Genomic DNA, 24,307 nt, shown 5'->3' on the forward strand with positions numbered 1-24,307 from the left:
TTGTCCAGAATGTCAGGTGGATAGAGGTGAGCTGGCGGCCTCCTTTGGTCTTTCTTGGGTATGTACCTTACTTAGCACTTGTGGTACTGCCAATCATGATTTCCAGGAATACAAGGCAACTTCAAGAAGTCTGCTACAGAAATCTCATTTCCTGGATTTTTATGTTGTTGGACCTATTGCTTGCTTGACTCAACTACAATGCCACTCACAGGAACCTCTGACATGAAACAAGTACCACAGTTTTTGTTTTTGTTTTTGTTTTAAACTAGAAATGCCCTGAGGATAAGGCCTGTCCTCACTGAACAAGTCATGAAGAAGATTATATGATGACCCATTCTAATGATAAGATTCACCCAGGGAACTGTCAATTAAGGTCATTCATGTGGAACTTCCAAACTCATTTCCCCTTCTGTGTGCCAGCCAGCCAAGCACATCTTCCAACGTGTATATGATTCTAAGACCGTCAGTTTTCATATACAAATTTCTCTTGCATTGAATATATTCCCAGAAGTGAGATAGCTGGGTCACATAGTAGATCAATTTTAAGTTCTCTGAACACTCTCCATACTGACTTCCTAAGTGGCTGCACTAGCCTACACTCCCATCAACAATGGGAAAAAAAGTACCTTTCTCCCCACTTTCACACATCTACACCAGCAGGTGTTGTTAGTAGAGTTCTGAATGTAGGCCACTCTCGCTGGTATTGGGTGAAATTTCAATGTGGGTATTTTTTTTTTTTTTTTTTTTTGTATTTCCCTTATTGCTAAGGATCCTGAGCATTTTTTCAAATGTCGATTAGCCATTTGAATCTGTTCTTTTGAAATAAGTCTGTTCATTTCCTTCACCCCTTTCTTCACAGGGTTGTTCTGCTGTCAGTGAGTTTCTGAAGCTCTTTGCATACTCTGGATATCAGTCCCCTATCTGTTGTGTAGTACGCAAGGATTTTCTCCTATCCTGTTGTGATTTTTCACCATGTGGATTCCTTTGCTGTACAGAAGCTTCTTAGTTTGATGTAGTTCCATTTGTTTGGCTTGGACTGCCTTGCTTTGGTAATTTTTCTAAGAAGTCTTTGCCTGCACCTACACCTTGTAGAGCGCTTCCTACATTTGGTTTCTAATAGATTGGTTTCTGGGTGCAGATTACGTCCTTGATCCATTTAGAGCTGATTTTTGTAGAATGTGATGGGTGAGAGTCTTGTTCCCTAGTTCTGCAAGTTGATATCCAAATGTCCCAACATTTGTTGAAGACCAACCTTTTCCCCTGGATTATTTTCAGTTCTCTTGTCGAAGATTAGTTGGTTCTACGTGTGTGGGCTCCCTTCTGGGCTTTCTATTATGTTCCATTGATCTTCTCTTTTTGTACCAGTACCAGACTGCTTTGATTACCACTTCCCTGTAGTATGTCCTAATGCCTCAAATTGTGATTCCTCCATCTTTGCTTTTATTCTTCATGATAGAGTTGATTTTTCGTGGTCGCATGTGTTTCCAGTTGAACTTTTGTATCATCCTGGTTCTGAGAAGAATGTTGTTGGGATTCTGATTTGGATTGTACTGAATCTATATATTTATTTTTGGTAATATTGCCATTTTGATGATGTTGATTCTACTGATCCAGGAACATGGAAAATTTCCAAAGGACTGTACTATTGTAATAATATGAGGGAAAATGATGGAGGTAGAGAGAATGGGGAGGAAAATAGGATGGTGGACAAGAGTAAACCTATACCTACAAAACCATATCATGGAAAATAATAACAAAAACTCAGCTTTCTAAGCTATTAGAAAGCTAACTGGATGACAGCAAATATGGCAAGTTGAAACTTCATAATTCTCACTATTCCTACTGAAATTCAGCAAATTTTCTTAAGTAGTTATTTTCACAGTTGTATAAGCTAGTTTTGATTATTTTGCTTATGCTGACAGTGCCTTTATGAAAGACATATAATTTTGGAGGCCCTTGTCCACTAAGGTAGGTTTCAAAAGATTTATTTATTAGAAAGGCAGAGTTATAGACATAGAAAAGGAGAGACAAAGATGTTCATTCTCTGATTCATCCCCAAATGGCTGTAATAGCTGAGGCTGGGCTCAGAAGCAGCCAGGAGCCAAGAGATTCATATGGGTCTTTCTTGCACATGCAAGGACCCAAGTACTTCTGCTGTTTTTCCAGGCACATTAACACTAGAGCATCCAGGACTCAAAAGAGTGCTTAAATGGGATGTCAGCATTGCAGAAGGCACCTTTGTCAGCTGTACAATGTTGGCTCCAGTATCCTTCCTTTTTGATGTTATTTTCAGACCACTACCCCCTCTTATATTAGACTACTATATTTTCAATATTTTAATGAAAATTACAGGTATTTTTCTCATGCAAAGATTCTCTTTCCTGGCAAAGATTAAGCCCATAGAACCTTAAATCAGATCATTCCTCTTTCATAAGGCATGTAAATATGCTCTGATACTTTACTTGTGTGCTTTCTTTTTTTAAAAAGATTTATTTTTATTGGCAAGTTAGATATACAGAGAGGAGGAGAGACAGAGAAGATCTTCCATCCGATGGTTCACTTTCCAAGCGGCTGCAACAGCTGGAGCTAAGCCAATCTGAAGCCAGGAGCCTGGAGATTCTTTCAGGTCTCCCACGTGGGTGCAGGGTCCGAACACCTTGTGCCATCCTCAACTGCTTTCCCAGATCACAAGCAGGGAGCTGGATGGGAAGTGGAGCTGCTAGGATTAAAACTGGCGCCCATGTGGCTATTATTCCGGGCCCAATCGTATGCTTTCTTTAAAGCCTCAAATTAACAATTGGGTACAGCCTTGTGGTATATTGTGTAAAATCACTACCTGTAGTACAGGTTGCCTTATGGGCACTGGTTCAAGTCTGGGCTGCTCCATTTCTGATTCAGCTCCCTACTAATGGCCTGGGAAGGTGGTAAACATGGGCCCAAGTGTTTGAGACTCTGTATCTATGTTGGAGAACCAGAATATGCTCCTGAGTCTGGACTGGTCCAGGCCCAGCTGATGTAGCCATCTGGAGAGTGAACCAGGGGATGGAAAAATCTCTGTGTGTTTTTCTTGTGACAAAAGTGCTTCCTTTATAATTTTCTTTTATGGAACTCTGTGAACAATAAACAAGTAGTATGAATACCACAATCTATTGAAAGTTATAGGGAGACACGTGCTTATGAAATCTGGACTTGGTAACTGTGATAGTTTGCTAATGCACTAGGTTACAAAGTGTATTGAGAAAATTTTTGAAAGCTTAGCAACAACAACAACAAAAAGAATACAAACCTTCAAAAAACTGTACAGGTTCAAAAATTAAACTGTACAAACACAGCATAGAATGAACTAGCTTAATAGAAGTTTATGTATAAAACACCTAAGGGAAACTTACAAAACTTCTTTCAATGGTGAAAAACTAGTACAAGCTGCAGGCTTCTTCCTGAAAATTAATCTTAGAGGAACAGTAAAGGACACAAAGGTCTCAAGCACTAATATGAGCATGATGCAAAAGTTAGCACAAGGAAGCAGTGAAGAAAGTGGCTAGGAAAAAAAGCAGTTTATATTTTGGTTTTGACACTATACTGCATGTTTTTGGGACAACAGACATTACATCAATCAGTATAAGTATACCTGAGCACATGGAAAATATATTAGCCTATGGAAATATAAGATATTAAAGAATGGCAAGCAGAGGTGTGCATTTGGTGCAGCACTAAGGATGCCACTTGCAACGTCTGCTGGAGTACCTGAGTTCAAGCGCTGGATCAGCTTCCAATTTCAGCTTCCTGCTCATGTACATCCTAGGAAGCAGCAGGTGAAGTCTCAACTTCTTGGGTCTCAAACACCCAAATTGATCACACGGTCCAGCTGAACGAGGAGATGGAGGTGAGGGAATAATTTTATTGAGTTGTCTGGAGATATTAAATTGATTTATTCATAACTCAGACGTATACTAAGGTAGTTTGTTAGCTGTTAAAAATACAGTGTTAAAAATCATTAATATCTCAGCCCTGAAGAATCTTAAAATCTTGCATGAAAATGTTTATAACACATACACTGTCAAACTGAAAATTACTATCAAGGAAACAGGCTGATGTGTTATAGGAGAGAACTCTTAATGATAAAAAGCCAGATGTGCGGCAAATGCAATAAAAAACTCCAGTACATTGATGAGCTTGATGAACAAAAATGAGATGCACATGGCAGGAGCATAGTGAGCTGCGAGCAAAAGTAGGGTTGCAGTTGGTGTGGCAAGGCCGGGTTAATTTCTAAGGCAGGAGGTATTTTCTTTTTAGGATTTGTTACTTTTGTTGGGAATGCAGATTTACAGAAAGAAGGAGAGACAGAGAGAAAGATCTTCCAACCATCCGTAGGTTCACTCCCCAAATGGCCACACAGCTAGAGATAGGCCTGTCGAAAGCCAGAAGCCAGGAGCTTCTTTCGGGTCTCCCACATGAGCGCAGAAGCCCAAGGTTGTGAACCATCTTCTCCTGCTTTCCCTGGCCACAAGCAGGCAGTTGGGTCATAAGTTATATCACCAGGACATGAATCATCTCCCACATAGAATGTGGACACTATAAGGTGAAGGATTAGCTTTTGAGCGATCATAGTTGCCAGCTAAGAGAGAAGTTTTACAAAGAAATTATATGGCAATTTTCATTATTGATTTGTTACTTGAGTTCCATTTCTGGAGTGAAGGTTGAAAAAGTATGGAAACAACTCCACACAGAATATTACAATAGTCCACTCAGGAGATAGGAGAGATAGCTGTGGCCTGAACTAGAGGCACAACAGTGGAGATGGACAAAATCAGACAATGTTGAGAAAATTTTCAAAGTATATCTGGCTTGAGTATGAAAAATAAGTTAAGGGCCCGGCAGTGTGGCCTAGAGGCTAAAGTCCTCGCCTTGAACACCCCGGGATCCCATATGGGCGCCGGTTCTAATCCCGGCAGCTCCACTTCCCATCCAGCTCCCTGCTTGTGGCCTGGGAAAGCAGTGGAGGATGGCCCAAGGCTTTGGGACACTGCACCCGCGTGGGAGACCCGGAAGAGGTTCCAGTTTCCCAGCATCGGATCGGCGCATACTGGCCCGTTGCGGCTCACTTGGGGAGTGAATCATCGGATGGAAGATCTTCCTCTCTGTCTCTCCTCCTCTCTTCTCTGTATATCTGACTTTGTAACAAAAATAAAATCTTTAAAAAAAAAAAGAAAAAGAAGTTAAAAAAATTAACAATCATTCCCTAATTCATGTCATGCATTATTAACTTTTCTAGGCATGACTGTGTTTCAGGATAGTGCTAGAATCTAATATTCCTTACTGGGCATTCAGGACTAGAAATTTCTGAGACACAGCATTGGGATCTCAAGCAAGAAATTTGATATATGTATTTAAAGCTCAGAGGAAAGCACTGAACTAAAGATAAAACTGCTAAGATTATAAATCAGTAGTTTTCAATCTAACTGCAAATCATAACAACATAGAAAGTTATTAAAAGTACCGAAGTTCCAGGGCCAGCCCTCTGGCACAACTGGTAAAGTTGCCATGTGAAAACATGCATCTCATGAGAACAACAGTTGAAACCCTGGCTGCTCCACTTCCAAACCAGCTCCCTCCTAGTACTCCTGGGAAAGCAGCTGAAGATGACCAAAATTACATGGGCCTCTGCTATCTAAGTGGGAGTCCCAGAATGGGTTCCAGGCTCCTGGTTTTGTGCAGGGTTGCAGCCATTTGAAGCTTTCTGTCACTCTGTAATTCAAATAAATAACAGATTTTAAGCAAAATCTTACTAAAGCCCAACTTGTATCCTTGCAGTTCGTGATTTAATTAGTCTGGGATAGGGGTGACCATTGTTCTGAAGCTTCCTAGGTGTATCTACACACAGTCGGGGTTCAGAAACATTGAGAGGAAACTAGATAAGCGCTCCAACAAACCACACACATAAGAAAGCTATAAGAACAAAACTTAAGGAACAAAGCTTGTAAAAAACTAGATTCACAAGCGATTGTACATCACCTTTGGCATGCCAACTGGACATATGGATTTTTAAGTTTCATCCAGAACTATTACACAAGAACCTGTAATGATGAGGCATCCAATTTTGTACATTAGCCAACTTCTAATATTATTTTAATGCACATTAAAGTAAGATTATTATACAGGGTGCGGAATCTTTTTCTGCCAGGGGGCATTTGGATATTTACAACATCACTCACAAGCCATATAAAATATTCAACTTAAAATTTAGCCTGCTCAGACAGAAGCAGGCTTTTATCCCAAACCTGAAGACTCCTAGATCCTCACCAAGGACTATCAGTATGAGCACCGAGGACTACATCCCTACTGCCAAGGAGACCACGGGGGAAACGGAGTGCCTTCGGAGACCAAGAACTCTGAGGTCACCCACCCCCATTTGGATCTACCACATGGGATGGAAGAAGCCCAAATCCTGCCTTGCAGGATCCAAGGTCATCGGAACAACAACCAGGATCCCTGAGCGGTCCGCAGAAACAGAAGATCAGTAAACTTCCTTCGGGACTAGGGAGAGGAGCTTTCTCTGGTCTTTGTCTGCTTCCAATTTTGGGTCCCCACCCCCTCTCGTAATAACCATCAGGAGCGCTCCAGAAACCCCTCAAAACAAACAAACAAACAAACAAACAAACCAAACTAGAATAGATAGACAGAGAACAACAAGGAAAGCTTAGAAACAGACAGGAAACGGTCAGCGGGGATGCACTTATAACTCACTGGGTGGGACACAAAGATTAGTTACTCCTCACTGGGGTATGGAAGATTTCTCTGCACACCCCTCCTAAACATGCTCACCTAAACAGTTGACATATATCCTGTTAGAATTATAGAGTTAGACCACCTGAAAAATAGCCACGTTCAGCGAAAACATGCTTCAATGCTATAAACTGAAAAAGACTAAAATTAAAATAGGCGGGGCTCGGCAGTGTGGCCTAGTGGCTAAGGTCCTCGCCTTGATCCCATATGGCCGCTGGTTCTAATCCCTGCAGCTCCACTTCCTCTCTATCTCTCCTCCTCTCAGTATATCTGACTTTGTAATAAAAATAAAATAAATCTTTAAAAAAAAATTAAAATAGGCATGAGACAGCTGAATAGCCATCTAAGCCATTTTAAGGTGTATAGAACACGGTTGAATATAAACCAAAATTGAAATGTCTATGAAGAAGTCACAGGTTGTGGTTGAGAACCTGCATTTTCCTATTAACATATTGGTTAATCAATACCATGTCAATTAATGTCACAATGTTGTAAACGGTTGGAAATATTATGTTGGGGCTTTTAATTGATTGGGATGATACTCTGCTGGCTCTACCTTCAGACCAGAGATGGTCTCACCAAGAAACCATTGAACTTACCAGAACAATAAGATACTGGACTTTATGCTTGGTAAATACCTCCAATGAAAGAATCTCAACTGAATTTGAACTATGGAAATGCAAAAAGGTGGAGCAATCAGCCGTGGGGGGAGGGTGTGGGGAGGAGCGGGGGGAACCCCAGTGCGTAAAAAATGTATCACATAATGCAATGTAATTAATTTAAAAAAATGAAATGCAATAAAAATATGTTTAAAAAAAATTTAGCCTGCTATAAATTCACCGAATTTTAAGTCCTGCCTGCAGTTGCCTTGGCAGGGCTAGATCAAATTATTTTGCAGGCTGTATTCAGCCAGAAAGCCAGACATTGACCACTCCTGATTTAGAGGTAGGAAAGACTTATTCAGAGCTAGAAGGACACAAACTTGGTATTAACATCACAAAAGCTGAACCAGGGGACTATTCCAAAGGAGTCACCTATAATGAACCGGCTGACAGATTTAAAAAGCTGGGAACAAAGTACTGACATTTCTGGCAACATGAAGCTCATGGTGATTTTGGTAAAAGCAATCAACTTCAACAATGTAAAATCATGAAGGAAAAGAGTAAGTTTCAGAGGAACCAAGATGGCAGAATAGGGTAAGGACACGTTTAAACAGACTGAGAAACATTTAATCAGGATGAAGCAGAGAGGACATATTCCAGGAAATAGGACAGACACAACAACAGCAGAGGGGTACCAGGAGACTGACAGACACAGGAAAGCAGCAGACACAACACAGGAAAGCACCACACAACGGTGTGGTGTTGCAATGACTGATACTCCAGCAGCATTCAGCTAACTGCAATCTGAACTCCACCAGCAGCCAGAGCTCCACCAGCAACCAAGTGGGAAGGGACTTTCACTGGGAGCATGGGAGGTGAACCCAAAGAACTGTCCGTCCTAGGGTCTGTTTGATTTGACCAGGAGCAGAGACAGAGCAGCAGATCACAGACAGGCAGTGCCAGAACAGCGTGGATTTCACAGGCCAGTCAGCCCCCAGAGTCGAATTAGGCACCATTTTGCATAAGGAGGCAAAGGCAAGGGGAAGGACTGAGCATACACTGAGCTGGGAGTGAACTCATTTCTGACTCAGTGAACTGCAGCAACGTGGCATTCTACAGGTTCCACCCAAGACAGGTCTGGGTAGCCCTCAGATCTGATGGCCAGCAGATCAAGAACTCTAGTAGTGGTACGTCAAGCGCCATTTTGTACACTGTGGCAATAGCTTTAGGACTGAAGGGGACAACAGTGAACAGCGCATGTGCTGAGCTCGCAAGAACCCACTGAGTTCTGTGGATTGCACTGGTCCCGCAGGGAAATAATACTGACTGTGGCATCGTACGGGTCAAAATAGATATGTGTGGCACCCAGACCTAACGTCCAACAGGTTCTGGCAAGATCAGTGCCACCAACAACCTAACTATATAGGACACCTGGTGTCTCTCTAATCCTGGGACCTGCTCCAACCGGAAGTGGGAGAAGGTTGCAGAGACAATGGTGCAGCCTCAGCACAGTATCACAGGAGGTGGAGAGTGGTGAGGCAGGAGTTGGGGCTGTGCAGACCACGGTGGAAATATAACATAAGGGGCCCGGCAGCATGTCCTAGTGGCTAAAGTCCTCGCCTTGAATGCCCCGGGATCCCATATGGGTGCTGGTTCTAATCCCGGGAGCTCCACTTCCCATACACCTCTCTGCTTGTGGCCTGCAGTTCCTGGCTTCGGATCGGGCAACACCAGCCGTTGCGGCTCACTTGGGCAGTGAATCATCAGACAGAAGATCTTCCTCTCTGTCTCTCCTCTCTGTATATCTGACTTTGTAATAAAAATAAATACATCTTAAAAAAAAAAGAAATCTGACATAAGAACCCAGACCTGGAACTAGCTGGAGCTTGTGGCACAAGTGGCTGCAAGCAAAAAGTTGTGTACCAACTGCAATAAGTAAAATCTCATTGTAGACCTGTGGGTGACACATCTTAGTAACCTGTCCCAAGGAGAAGACTCTGCTGACCAGAAGTGCAATGACCAAGAGCAAAAGAAGAGACAAAGGCACTATTAATATTACTGAAAACTCCCCTGCAAAGGAGCAAAACCCTATGCCAACCAAGGAGTTAACTGAGGAAGACATTGAGAAAATAGGGCATACAGAATTCATAAAACTCATTTTAAAGCTTCTGATCAAAAATGAGAAACACAGGAGTTCAAAGAATTTAAGGAAGCAATAAAGCAAATCAAGGTTGATATATCAGAAATTAAGAACACTGTAGAGCAAATTAAAAGTACAATGGAGAGTCTCCAAAATAGAATGAAGCAAGCAGAAGAAAGATTCTCAGAATTGGAAGATATTTCCTGTCACCAGGGGGGAACAAACAAAAAGCTGGAAGCAGAGCTGGATTAGGCCAAAAAAGTATTCAAGAATTGAAAGACACTGTTAAGAGACCAAATAGAAAAGTTATGTGAGTCCCAGAAGGTACAGAAAAAGAAACTGGGATTAAAGGTATATTCAATGAAATAATAAGGGAAAATTTCCCTAATCTGGAGAAAGAATTGGGAAACAAGATCCAGGAGAGGCACAGAACTCCCAACAGGCTTGATCAAAAGCGATCTTCACTAAGACACATGATTATCAAACTCTCTTCAATTGAACATAAGGAAAAGATCCTTAAATGTGCACGTGAAAAAAATCAACTGACATATAAAGGAATGCCAATTAAATTCACGGGAGATCTCTCACAGGAAACTCTACAGGCAAGAAGAGAATGGAGTGACATATTCTAGACTCTAAAAGAAAAAAAATTGTCAGCCTAGGATAACACATGCAGCAAAGCTTTCTTTTGTCTTTGAAAATGAAATAAAATTCTTTCACAGTCAAGAAAAGTTAAAAGAATTTGCCTCTTCCAAACCTGCCCTACAAATGATACTTCAAGATGTTCTCTTGACAGAGAAGAGGAATAGCACCTACCAAAACCAAAGGCAAATGGGAAGAACATCCCAGTAAAATGACAAGAGAAGACTAAACCAATGAACAACCCATTCCTAAAATGACAGGACCAAAGTACCATCCATACATATTAAACTCTGAATGTACATGGATTAAGCTCAATCAAACGTCATAGATTAGTAGAATGGATTTTAAAAAAAACAACATCTATTTATTGGCTAGAAGAGACACACTTCAAAAATTAGTGGAAACTATATCACATGGGTTTTGTTGTTTTCTGTTAGTTTCACCTCTTCAAAACACTTTCTTCTGATTAAATCATTCAATGACTCATAGATTATACAGTAGCATCATTTTCTGCAAGAAGGTTCTTGATTTTCATTTCTTCAGCTACACGTTAGTCATTTAGTAGCATGTTATTTAACTTCATGGTGTTGTTAATTTCTTTTTTCTCCCTGATGTTGATTTTGTTTTGTGGCTTTTCATTTAAGGGGATGTATAGTAGCTGTGTAATGGAGACTGTCATATCTAGTAACATGTCATTTAACTTCGTGGCATTGTAAATTTCTATTTTTCTTTCTATTGTTGATTTTGTATCATGACGTTTCATTTAAGAGGTGTACAGTAGCTATGAAATGGAGACTAACGTGCAGATGTGAGGATGCAATGTAGTATGCATTTCTACTTCCAGACAAAGATGGACTTACAATGAAACTGTTCACTATATCTCCACAATAGGATGCTGGACTCTCTGCCATTTTCCATGCCCGCAATGATGGACATATGACTGTGTATGAAGAACTATATTTTAGTAATGATATGGAGGAAATAGGTGGGGGGGGAAGGAATTGGGGCTGGGATAAGGGAAATGCCAGGAGCCTGTGGAACTGTATCATAAAATGGTAATAATAATAATAAAATGTAAAAATAAAAAAAAAAGATTTTAAAAAATAGTAAGTTTCAGAATGGCTAAAGGTCATGAAGTGAATCCAGTATGTTTAGAACTCTCTAGCAAGATTCAAATATGAAGGCAAGCAGAAAAATAGGCCAAATGCTGGAAGTGCTGTGGGAGTTTTATATCTTTTCCAATAGGAAATAAAATGCATATGCATTGTACTTCAAAATTACTTTGTATTTATTTGAAAGGTAGGTGTACAGAGAGGGAGAGACAATGACAGACAGCAAGACACAGAGCTCTTTCACCCACTAGTTCACTCTCCAAATGACTCCAGAGGTAGAGGCTGAGCTGTCCTCTTCCAATTACATTAGCAAGGAGATGGATCCAAAATGGAGCAACTGGGACTCAACTTGGCTAAGCATATGCCTTACATTGAAGGTAGAGAAGAAGAAAATAAAAGCAAAAGAAGAATAAGCACTCAAAAAAGAAATACTTGTTACTTAGACAATATGTGCCTTTGAAAAGCAGAGACATTTTCAATTGCAATCATGAACAATTCGATAGGTATGAAAGTGATTAAATTTGTAAATGGATGATTATGTTTTTAAGAGGGATGATTGATGGCTTCTCAACAAAGCTAAAGAAATTCATCAATTGAAGGAACACGGAGTGAATCTGAAGAACTGGCACAAATTATTTGTGGTTGATCTATGAAGATAGTAGTTGAGTTACAAAATCAACTGTATTGTACCAATTACATTAAAGTGTCTTCTTCATTTTGGTAAAGAAATAGTACCTTCTGGCTTAAAAGTCATGCCTTTTGTATGACAAATGAAATCTGGAATTTCAACTGAGCAAACTGTTCCTGTTAAGTAAGTGTTCAGATGATTAAATTGCTACTTATACATAGCTAATTGTGTGGATGGATAATGTAAGACCTCTATTTGAATATATAACATTCACAATAAAATGTATCTGGCCATTACAAGTTTAATATCCAAATAGAAGAAACCTAATTTGCATAGGATGTTATAATATAACAAACAATCTACATGATTTCCACTTTTACTCAATTCTGTGTGGTACTGTGGCTATGCAGACAGGTCAAGTAAGTAATAAATTCTACACCTGGTGAAGGAACTGGGCATTCAATAGTTTGTCCTATTGGAAAATTTACCCTTTGCAAAACATAACAGATGATCACACCTCAGGTTCATCAAATGTAGTGCTGACTGATGCCCAAAGCTTAGAGAAAACAATTATCTCTGTGCATTAAGGTAGTCCTTGTGTGTCAATGGGCTCAGAGCTAAGTTTTAAACAAAACTGGAGCAATTTCGTTTAGGTTTTCTGCTAAAATTACTCCATTGCATTCATTTCTTGGTTTCATTTTTAAAGTGCATATATGAGGGAGGGAGCAGCTATTGATTACTTTAAATGGAAAATATATCGCCTTTTTTCCCTCCAATTTTTGTGAAAAGGAGAAAGTGTTTCCACCTGCTGGTTCACTCCCCAAATGCCGCAAAAGGCTGGGACAGGAGCAGGCAAAGGTTGAAAGCCAAAAACTCAATCCAAGTCTTTCGCAGGGTTAGTAGCAAATAAAGTACTTGAGCCATAATGGTTACCTCGTACAGTCTACACTGGTAAGAAGCTAGATTTAGGAGCAAAGTAGGCAATGAATCCACTCTAATGTGCAACACATATGTCTCATTGGTCACTTTAAACACTAAGCCAAACACCCATACTATCAAATTGTTTTGTAAATTCTGCCTAAATCAAACAGTAAGTGTCTTAACCTGTTTTGACTGCTGTGACAGATTACCATAAACTAGGTAGCTTATAAGCAATAGAAAGTAATTTCTTATAGTTATGGAAATGAGAAATTCAAGATCAAAACACAGGCAAGTCTGCTGTCTAGTAGAAAGTTGGCTTCCCTCACTCTATCCTCACTTGTCAGTGGGAGGCAAGGGAATTTCCTCAGGCCTCTTTTAGAAGAGAATTAATCTGGGCTCGGCAGCTTGGCCTAGTGGCTGAGGTCCTCGCCTTGATCCCATATGGCCGCTGGTTCTAATCCTGGCGGCTCCACTTCCTCTCTATCTCTCCTCCTCTCAGTATATCTGACTTTGTAATAAAAATAAAATAAATCTTAAAAAAGAAAGAAGAGAATTAATCTGACTCATTAGGATTCTGCTTACATGCTCTAATTCCCTCCAAAAGACACCACTTCCAAATACCATCACAATGGCAGTTAGGATTTCAACACGTGTTGATCGTGGGAGGGTTTAAATCCATAGAATTCTACCTTTCTTCCCTAATTCATTTTTCTCATAAATAAAATAGATTCATTCCATCCCCACAAGTCCCAGAATATTAACTCATTCTGGCATTACCTCAAATGTCTGAAGTCCAGGGGCCAACAGTGTAGCACAGTGTGCTGGACCTCCCAAATTGAAATGGCTGTTGAAACTCAAACTGCTCTGCTTCTAATTCAGTTGCCTGCTAAATTTGCCTGGAAAAGTAGCGGAAGATGACATAAATACCTCAGCTTGGATAACACAGATGGGAGACCAGATGCTGTTTGAGGAGCCTGGTTTTAGCCTGGTCCAGCCCTAACTGCTGTGGCCATTTTGGGAATGAATCAAGGGAAAGAAGAGTTAGGTCTCTCTCTGACTCTCCCTCACTCTTTTACTCTGAACTTCAAATAAATAAGTGAAATCTTTTTTAAGGTCTAAAACGAGAGTATCATCTAAGTACATCTCAAGGTATCATTCTGAGGGAAAGTACCATACAGATATAAAAATGGGAAATTCTATATACATATTTGACAGAGGTTAGTCATACACTGGACAGAGATTTAATCAAAGCCTGAAGGCCTAAGAACCAGCGCAACCAATGGCATAAGTCCTAGTTGTAGCCCAAAGACAGCAAAACAAGGGATGCTGACTACAGGCAAGGAGAAAAAGTTATTCAGGCTTAAGCAGAGAGGGACAGTGGATTTGCCCTTACTCTCCTCTTTGCGTTCTCTTGGGACTTTCAGTGGATTCAATAATCACCACGCGCACATTGGGGAGGGAGATTTTCCTAACTCTGTCTACCAACTCAAATGTGAATTTCCTCTGGAAACAGCCTCGAAGACACAACCAGAAGTAATATATTACCAGTTATCCGGTAAGAAGCTATAAGGAGCAGACTTTTTAAACAATGGAATAAAGGCTTTAAGGGTTTAAGGGCTAATGTACACAGACTAATGCCTTAGGGGGGATACACAGAAAGCACGTATATACATGTCTCACAAAATAAATGCAGTTTAGTCAAAAAATTAACAAAAATGATAATTCCTTCATAGGGATACAGAACAGTGGGCCCAGCATGATGGTTTCTGGCTAAATGCTTATCTCATACATGTTAGGATCTGAAATGGATGCCAGATCCTGTCCCAGCTGCTCCACTTCCCTTCCAGCTCCCTGTTTGTGGCCTGGGAAAGCAGTCAAGGATGGCCCAAAGCCTTGAGATTCTGTACCCACGTGGGAGACCCAGAAGAAACTCCTGGCTCTTAGCTTCAGCGTGGCTCAGCTCTGGCTATTGCAGCCGCTTGGGAAGTGAACCAGCAGACAGATGATTTTTTTTTTTCTCTCTCTGTAAATCTGACTTTCCAACAAAAATAAATATTTTTTTAAAAAAAAAGGAACACAGAACTGAACCTAACACAAGAGATATGGTATAATAAAAATTCTTAAATGTTAAACAGACTTAGAATCCTAGATTTTCCATCTACACCATGGATAAACTTGGGTAGATTACTTGATTTACAACTTACATTTCCTTATCTGTAAAAATAGGATAAGAAAGCATCCGTCTCATAAAGTTATTTTGAGGATTATACAGACAGTACTTGAAAACATATAATATTATACACATTTGTAAGAATTAAGTAATTCTATCTCATTCCTTTATTAAGAAAATATTTAGGAAAGTCAAGATAAAAAACAAACAAAAACAAAATAAAACAAAAAAAAACGGTGTTTCAACTAACATTTGGGGCAGGCACTGTGGCAAAGCAGGTTAAGCCTACTAGGCCTACAGTGCTGATATTCAATATGGGAGCTAGTTTAACAACTAGCTGCTCTACTTCCTATTCAGCTCCCTACTAATGTGCCTGGGAAAGCAGCAGAGAACGGGCTTGACTGCTTGGGCCACTGCACCCACATGGAGACTCAGAAGACGTTCCTGGCTCCTGGCTTTAGCAATGCCTGCCCTGACTGCTGTGGCCACTGAAGGAACGAACCAGCAGACACATTTTTGCACCCTCCCCTCCACCAGCATATAATTCTGTCTTTGAAATAAGTTATAAGTAAATAAACAACATGCTCAAAATCAACACCAGAGAAGTTGCAGGGTACAAAATCATAGAACATACTAGTTCCACTTAGATACATTTAAAATAAACTATACGAAAAAAATATATAAAACAATCCCATTAAAAGCAACATCAAAAATAAACAAAATATTTAGGAATTAACCTTGAACAGAAGACAAAATATCTGTACATTAAAAACTATTAAAATTGATAAAAGTAACTGAAGCTGATGCAAATAAATGGAAAAATATAGCATGTTTATTGATTAGAATAAAATTAATATCATTAAAATATCTGAACTATGCTAGGTGATCTATTGATTTCAATAGAATTCCTATCAAAATTCATGTATTCCTATATTCTAAAGATAGAAAAAAATTCCTAAAATTCAGATGGAATCACAACAGTGCCAAAATAGCCAAGGTACTGGTTACCAAAAGGAACAAAGCTAGAAGGAAAAAAAAAGAACAAAGCCTCACACCTTGTGATTTCAAATGTTCTACAACAGCTGCTGAAGTCAAGACAGCACGGTCCTGGCATAAAAACAGACACACTGACTACTGAAACAGGAGAGAGAGCTCCAAACTAAACACATGGATCTAGAAAACATTGATTTTTGACAAAAGGGCCACACAACCAGTACACAACCAGTAACAGAGAGTCTTCAATAAATTGTATTTGGGAAACTGGATATTTACATGCAGAAGAACAAAACTGCATTCTGCCTCACACCATATATAGAATACATCCGAAAATGAATTATTAAAAACTTGAAATTTTAAACTACTAGACAAAAACCAAGGGGAAATTTTCTAGACATGGTACCAACAATGATGTTTTTGGTATGACCAAAATCAGGCAAGAAAAGCAAAAAGAGATGAGTTTTTTTTTTTCACACTGAAAATAAATAAGCAACATAGTAAAAAGACAACCTATGGTACAGGAGAAAATAATTGGAAATCTCATTTGAAAATGAGTTAGTATGTAAGGAATCCAGGCAACTCAAAATTTAAAAATAGCAAAATATAAAATAACCTGATTGAAAAATAAGTGAAGGACCTGACACACTCTTCGCAACAGAAGACACACCAACGGCCAACATGTATATGAAAAAATGCTCAAGATCAATACTTATTAAGGAAGTACAAATGAAAGCTGCCTTAAACTATCAAGTCACATATACTAGGATGGGTATTATCTAAAAGAGAAAAGTTACATAGTGATAAGGATGTGGAAAAAGAGAATTCTTGAATATTGATGGTGAGAATATAAACTAGTACAGCCATTATGGACGAAAGGGAAAAAAATAACTATCGTCTAAGCCAGCAAACCCACCTCTCAGTATACATATCCAAGGAAAATGAAATCAATATTTTAAAGTGATGCACTCCTATGTTCGGCCTAACATTATTCACAATAGTTAAAGATGGAATTGACCTCAGTGATAACAACAGTTGTGTAAATTTAAAAATGGCATACAGGGACACATGGAAATATTGTTCAACCTTTGAAAAGAAAAAGCTTTGTTATTTGTGCAATAAGGATGAGATAGGAAGATATTATGATAAGTAAAATAAATCAGGAACAGAGAAACAAATATTAGAAATCAGTGTTATGGTGAGGAAGGTTACACAGCTGCTTCCAATGCCAGCATCCCACATGGATTTGAGGATTGGTTACTCTGCTTCCAATCCAGCTCCTCAGTAACGTGATGAGAAAGCAGAAGATAGTCCAAGCCCTTGGGCCCCTGCACCAAGGCAGGAGACTCAGACGGAGTTCTAGGCTGCTGGCTTCAGCCTGACCCAGCCCTGGCTGTTGTAGCCATTTGGAAGACAACCCAGCTGAGCGAAGATACTCTGCCTTTCAAATACACAGATACATTTTCTTTAACATACAAATTGTGAATGATCTCAATTACATGTAAAATTTAAAACAAACTCATATGTAGAGAGTAAAATAGTGGTTGCTGTATTTGGAGTATTTCTTTTTCCTCAAAACTCATACTGTGAAGCCTAATCCATAATGTGATAGCTTTAAAAACATGGGATTTTCGGGCCCGGCGGCGTAGCCTGGCTAAAGTCCTCGCCTTGAATGCCCCGGGATCCCATATGGGCGCCGGTTCTAATCCCGGCAGCTCCACTTCCCATCCAGCTCCCTGCTTGTGGCCTGGGGAAGCAGTGGAGGACGGCCCAAAGCTTTGGGACCCTGTACCCGTGTGGGAGACTTGGAAGAGGTTCCTGGTTCCCGGCTTCGGACTGGCGCGCACCGGCCCGTTGCGGCTCACTTGGGGAGTGAATCATCAGATGGAAGATCTTCCTCTCTGTCTCTCCTCCTCTCTGTATATCCGGCTTTCCAATAATAATAAAATTTAAAAAAAAAAAAAACTATTAAAAACATGGGATTTTCAAGCAGTGACTGGCTTACGATGATGAAGCCAGCAGAAACAGAGTGAGTTTCTTTATAAAAGAGGCTCAGGGAAAATTTTGTAACCCAAAATAAGAAGCCACCACCTGAAGTGCTCGTGGCCCATATCAGAACACTGACTACTCCACTTCAAATCCAGCTCCCTGCTTATGCTCCCAAGAAGGCAGTGCAAGATGGCCTGAGAACTTGTGTTCTGCCACCTATATGGGAGACCCAGATGGAGTTCCAGGCTATCAGCCTCAGCTTGGGCCAGCCCCTGCCATTGTGGTCATTTAGGGAGTGAAACAGCAGGTGGAATCTGTTCTCTTTGTCTCTCTCTCGGACATCCCAGTCTCCAGAACTAGGAAAACCAGATTTTTATTTAAAAACTGGCAACTTTGAAATACTGTAAAAGATTGAATGGACTAACACAGTTGTTGCCAGGAAATGGAGGTGGGAGAAATAACAAAATGTTGCTCAAAGGCTGTAAACTTTCAGTTATTTCACAAGATAGACATTTATCAAAACATTATATTGTACAACTTATATAAACATAATTTTTGTCAATTATACTTTAATAAAATTGCGGAAAAGTCAGAAGAAAACAACAAATAGGATTGTTTTTCAAAATAACCAAAGTTAGACCCAGGTAGCACCGGTGAATAATCAATTATAAAATTTAGTTCTGAGAAGTTAACTTTAGAAAAATTGTTAGTGTAAAATGAGCATTGGTATAGTGATAAGCCACTCCTATAGGATGCCTCCTATATTGTAGTACCTGAGTCAAATCCTGGATCCTCTCCCAACTCCAATTTCCTGATAATGGTTACCTTATGAGTCAATAGGTGATCTCTTAGTTGACCTGGCCCCTGCTGCTTGTGTGTGACCCAGATCGAGTTCCCAGCTCCCAGCATCAGATTTGCCCAGCCCTAGAGGAAGGCATTAGGGGCATGAAACAGGATGGATGGTCTCTTTCAGTCTCTTTCTGTCTACCAAATAAAGCAAACATACAAAAAAGAGAGAATTTAAAAAACGATATGTTTCTATAGTAAAACTTAACTTTATAAATGTTAATTACATATATATTTCAATACTATAACTAGAAACCAAGAACTGAATTAATTTGTAAAGTTCTCAACAAAAAGATCACATTTTGTTTATCTCTGCACCCTTATAACCTATACTACCAATCCCTAGCATGTTGTAAGTAAACAAAATTCCATTTCAAGTTAATGTATTTCTTCAGAATACAATTATACCACCACTTTGTGAACAAATTGTCACACATGAAAGTTTTAGATTGAAGTAACAATAATAAAAAACTATACACCAAAGTGAGTTTTAGTATATTAAACAAATGCATTAAAGGGATGCTTATTAAATTTAGTGCTTAAATACTTGTTAAAATCATATTCTATGCCTTAACTTCCTGGGGTGAAGAATCAAACAAAAGTATTGAGCAAACTTCTAAAAATATCTCTGTTAAATTTGCCTATGAACTATGTGCAGAAGGATAGTATGCATTATTATCTTATGCATAGAGAAACAGAAAATCTGGTGGCACACAACTACAAAATACTCCGTTTTTAAATATGTGATGAGATTTTGCAATTTTACTTACGATACTCAATTGCTAATCTTGGTTATTAAGCATTATGACACAGAAAAAAAGTTAAAGTATTACTTATTATAATGAAAAAAATAGTACTTTACATATCCCTGTTTTAACTTTTCTATATTTAATTATTAATCTTTCCATTTCCTCATTGGCATAAATGAGTCATTGTTACTACAGAAGACATTTGACTGCCCTTGATATTTCAAATCACTAGGATTTTAATTTGTTCTTTAAGGAATTTTGAAGTATCTTTCTAAGGCATTAAAAGAAGCAGAGCAACTCCAAATATTTTACATCAAAATATAGTTCACACAAGCAGGAATAAAGTAAAACCAATACTGTCTCACTCATTTGGTAAGGATGATACAATTTGTATTTCAGACTCTGAGCTCTGAAATCACAGATTATAAATATTTAGAATTAGGTATATATTTGTTTTTTTTTTGTTTTTTTTTTAAGATTTATTTTATTTTTATTACAAAGTCAGACACACCGAGAGGAGGAGAGACAGAGAGGAAGTGGAGCTGCCGGGATCAGAACCAGCGGCCACATGGGATCAAGGCGAGGACCTCAGCCACTAGGCCACGCTGCCAAGCCCAGGTATATATTTGTATAAGTCCCATGTTTATATTTATAATGGTACTCTGAACAATGACATTTTCAATATCAAAGGGGGAAGTGCTACCTAGCATAAATGAACTGATATAAAAACCACAAAAGATTAATGTCATTTTCCAGCCTTCTAAACGAAAAAGGTGTTATGTCTTAATATTTGCAAATTAACATCATATCAACTTGTTTGGGTATATAAATAACCATTTTATAATCACATAGGATTCATGTGATGTGTCATTATTTTGAAAACTGTATGATGATGCATACTTAAAATATTTTTAAAGTAAACAAAAATACGAAGTAGTAACAATTGCAACATAAAATACTATTTTTAAAGTCTTAAAGAATATCCCAAGCTGTTTAATCAAGTAGAGTACATTTCAGAATAGAGAGAAATTGTAATATTTTAAGTATCTTTGGTAAAAATCTAAGAAACATTAGTTAAAACACTATGCTATTTTGAGTAGTGTGCAGTGAATTGACTTATTCATGAGGCTGGAATGAGTATAAGACCTTATCACTCAAGTTGGTCAACAGATCACCTTTACTCTTAACCTACTGAATCAACTATATTTGGTTAATAGTATGCACATATGATCCATTTGAACATTAAAATTTAAGAATCAATGCACTAAGGAATAATTTTTAGTACTACTTCATAAATACTTTTAAATACATAAGTACTTTTAAATACATAAATGCACTAGGAATAACTGAGTTATCCAAACTAAGATTTAGAAAATTCAATTTGCTATTGAAAAGCAGTATTTCTATTTACATATTTACATATGCACATACAAAATATTTCTCACCTATTTAAGGCAGATAATTGACACATATTAATGAAGTAAAAATAAATTCATTTCTCACTAACCTTAAGTGACAAGATAATCTAAATTAGGTATTTGAGAAACCAATAACATATAACAATTCAAGTTTTTAAATGATCACACATTTGGTAATATTCAAATGATTAAGTCAAGTCAGCAATTTCTCATTCCAAGTTATTTATAATTCTGATAAGGTCTAGATTATCATTTTCCAATGTACAGTATACTTTAAAGAGCTGAAACCCTGCATTAGATTCACACACATGCACGCGCATGCGCACACACACACACACACTCACACCCCTAGAACTTCTGAGATGTGTAATACAAGTACAGAACTTTCTTTCAAGTTTTCAAATATAGGAACAGAAAAGGCAACACCTTGAAGAACAGATGGGTTTTCATATTTTCAAATTTGTCAAGTCAAGAATATGTCTAGGCATTTCAAAATGAATCTAATGAATACTGTCATTCTCTTGCAGTTATATGGATGATAAAACAGGTTCCAAAGATTCTAGAGCAACTTTATGTAGAATATAAAAAAGTACATTTCTTAAAGCAGAGAACAAGCTTAGTTCCATTATTTTAAATACCAAATCTGTAAAACAAACTTAATAAAGCAATGTACACCAAATATTTGTTTACATACCTTTCTCAATTTCAGAGTTTAGGTTGAATAACTCTAAAATAGAATTATTATCTTTAATAACATTCACATGAATGTCCCTCTGCTTTTAGGATACATCAAAGTTATAAACAAGTTACTTTAAACAAAACATGTGAATTTTTAAAGTAGACCGATTTGAACATAAATGATTAATAGTCTAAGGAAAATGCAATCATATCTAGTATTAATATTTACAATAAAAAATCATGATTTGTTTTCTTTACCTTTTATTTTATGTAAAGTTTTCTCCTACATTAGTGTTATGGTTATGCAAAGTTTTATAACATTATAACAATATATTGTGAGGATATCCTAGCAAATTTTTTTTCACAGAAAAATTACCTACTAGAAATAATACGGTGCAAGAAGATCAAAGTCTAGTTTTCTACGCTACAGAACACAGACACAAACTATTAAAAACTGATCAAAAATGGATGCCATGATGGCAAGAAAGGAGGTAGAACAGGAGAAAAGATATCTCAGACTTAATTTTTTTCATTCAACTTTATCCATAGTTTGCATCGGTAATAATACATTTAGTGTTCCATTTATTTTTAAATGCATCAGAAAATCCATTATGATAGATCTGTGACCAATACAAACATTTCAGGATTCTTCAAAAAATTCATTTAGAAAATTCATTAAACTAGCATTCTATAAAGATAATTATTAAACAAACAGTAATGCGTTTTTACACATTTCAATTCTAACATATCCAACATCATTTGTTCCTTGTGCCATAAAGTGATACGATCTAACAGAAAGTTATCTTTTGAATTTTTAGGGCCTGATAAAATATTTTAGCTTGATTATTTCACCCTCATCAATTCACAAACCCATTTGAATAATAATATTTCTTAATGCAATAACTGATGAATATATCATAACCAAAAACACATTTAGAATAAATTTTACACTTATAAACTACTAAAAGAAATACATCAGAGCCTTTGTATGATAGTGTCCTCAGAGACTGTGCTAGAAACCTGCTTTAGAGGTGGTACTGCCTTTTGGCACAACAAAAGATGAACTGCTATGACATCAACTCAGGTGGACCCATTTTAAATGGAACTTTGCTTTGCAATAAAAAATGTTACACTGAGATTCTAGTGCATTTTCTTTTCAAAGTAATAAATAACAAGTGAAATGCAGCAAGAAGATGGTCTGTAATTGCACTGCTATTTCTATGATACACAACAGGAAAATACTTATAAAAGAATTAACATCATATTGATTAATAAGGAATTCGATAACGATAACTATGAAAGAAGTATGAATGCTGCAGCTTTAATGTTCACTACGTTTGTAACAGTGTCAAATTTTTCATCCAATCTCATTAACTAAGATATTTGCTGCTTCTTAATTATTTTCCAAGTTTTCATTAGTAAGAGTATGTTACTGAGTTGTGTGTGTGTGTGTGTGCGTGCACACGTGTGCTTAGATCCAATGGAAAAATAACTAATTAGCTCAAATACTTAAAGAAATAAATTACTAATAGTTTAATTCTTAAACTTTATACTCATAAGAAGATTCAATTCTTTACAAGCTCCAATTTCACTCATGGAGAATGTAAAGAACACATCTGTGTTCCAAAGCCAAAATACAATTATATGGCTTCATGCCAACTGATCAAAAACACAGAGTTGTTCCTAAAGCAATCCTTACTATATACCATTTGGCACACTAGTTTTTACCTTTTACATATAACCTTTGAAATACCCAGGCCAACATTTTTAATAAGTTGCATCCATATTACGAGGTAACAAGTGCAAATGATCACACATTTAAGATACAATATTTGCTTGGCTACTATAAAAGGAATTATTAGGATTCTCCTGTAAGAACTGTGTTATTTGTTACAGTAATGGTTTTTTTTAAAAACTCCTGCACTATTATCAACATAACTATCCTTCTTTAAATTAAACAAGGACTTTATGTAACACAGTGCATTATGAAAATATTTATGGAATGGTCTATTTAATTCAACACCAAGTTAACTGAAGATTGTAAGGTGTTTAGGATCCTCAGACAGCTAGACTTCAATTAAACTATTCTCATTTGCTAATTTCTGAGTATAACTAAAGGCAGCACTAACATAATGTTCCTAAAAATTAATATACAAACCCAAACTTTGGCAGTTGTATCAAAATGTCCTTGATAATCGATACTTCCTAGTAATCAAAAACATTACTGTTTTGTGTAACGTTTTCAACACAAAAATAAAATATTCCTCAAATAATACATTTTAAAAGATGATTGACTTTTAGAAAATTAAATAGCATAAATTAAGCATATTAACAATGCTTTTTTAGCAACATGAAATAACCAATTTGTGGAAAATTGCAAGGGATTAACTAAAAAAATCACAAATTTCAAACTGAGGGAATGTTTAAATCCTCACATATTAATGACCTTAAAAACCTATTAAAATATTTTAAGTTCCATTGAATCAATTAATACATAAAAAGAAATGGCAAAATTGCTTAAGACTATATAAGAATCATCAATTACACAGGCACTTCACATGTAAACAATCTACAGTACAACTTAAAATATTTTGGCACCAACCTATAATACTAAAAGAATTTAATATAAAGCCAGA

This window comes from Ochotona princeps, chromosome X (genome assembly GCF_030435755.1).
Source record: "Ochotona princeps isolate mOchPri1 chromosome X, mOchPri1.hap1, whole genome shotgun sequence".
Taxonomy (NCBI): domain Eukaryota; kingdom Metazoa; phylum Chordata; class Mammalia; order Lagomorpha; family Ochotonidae; genus Ochotona; species Ochotona princeps.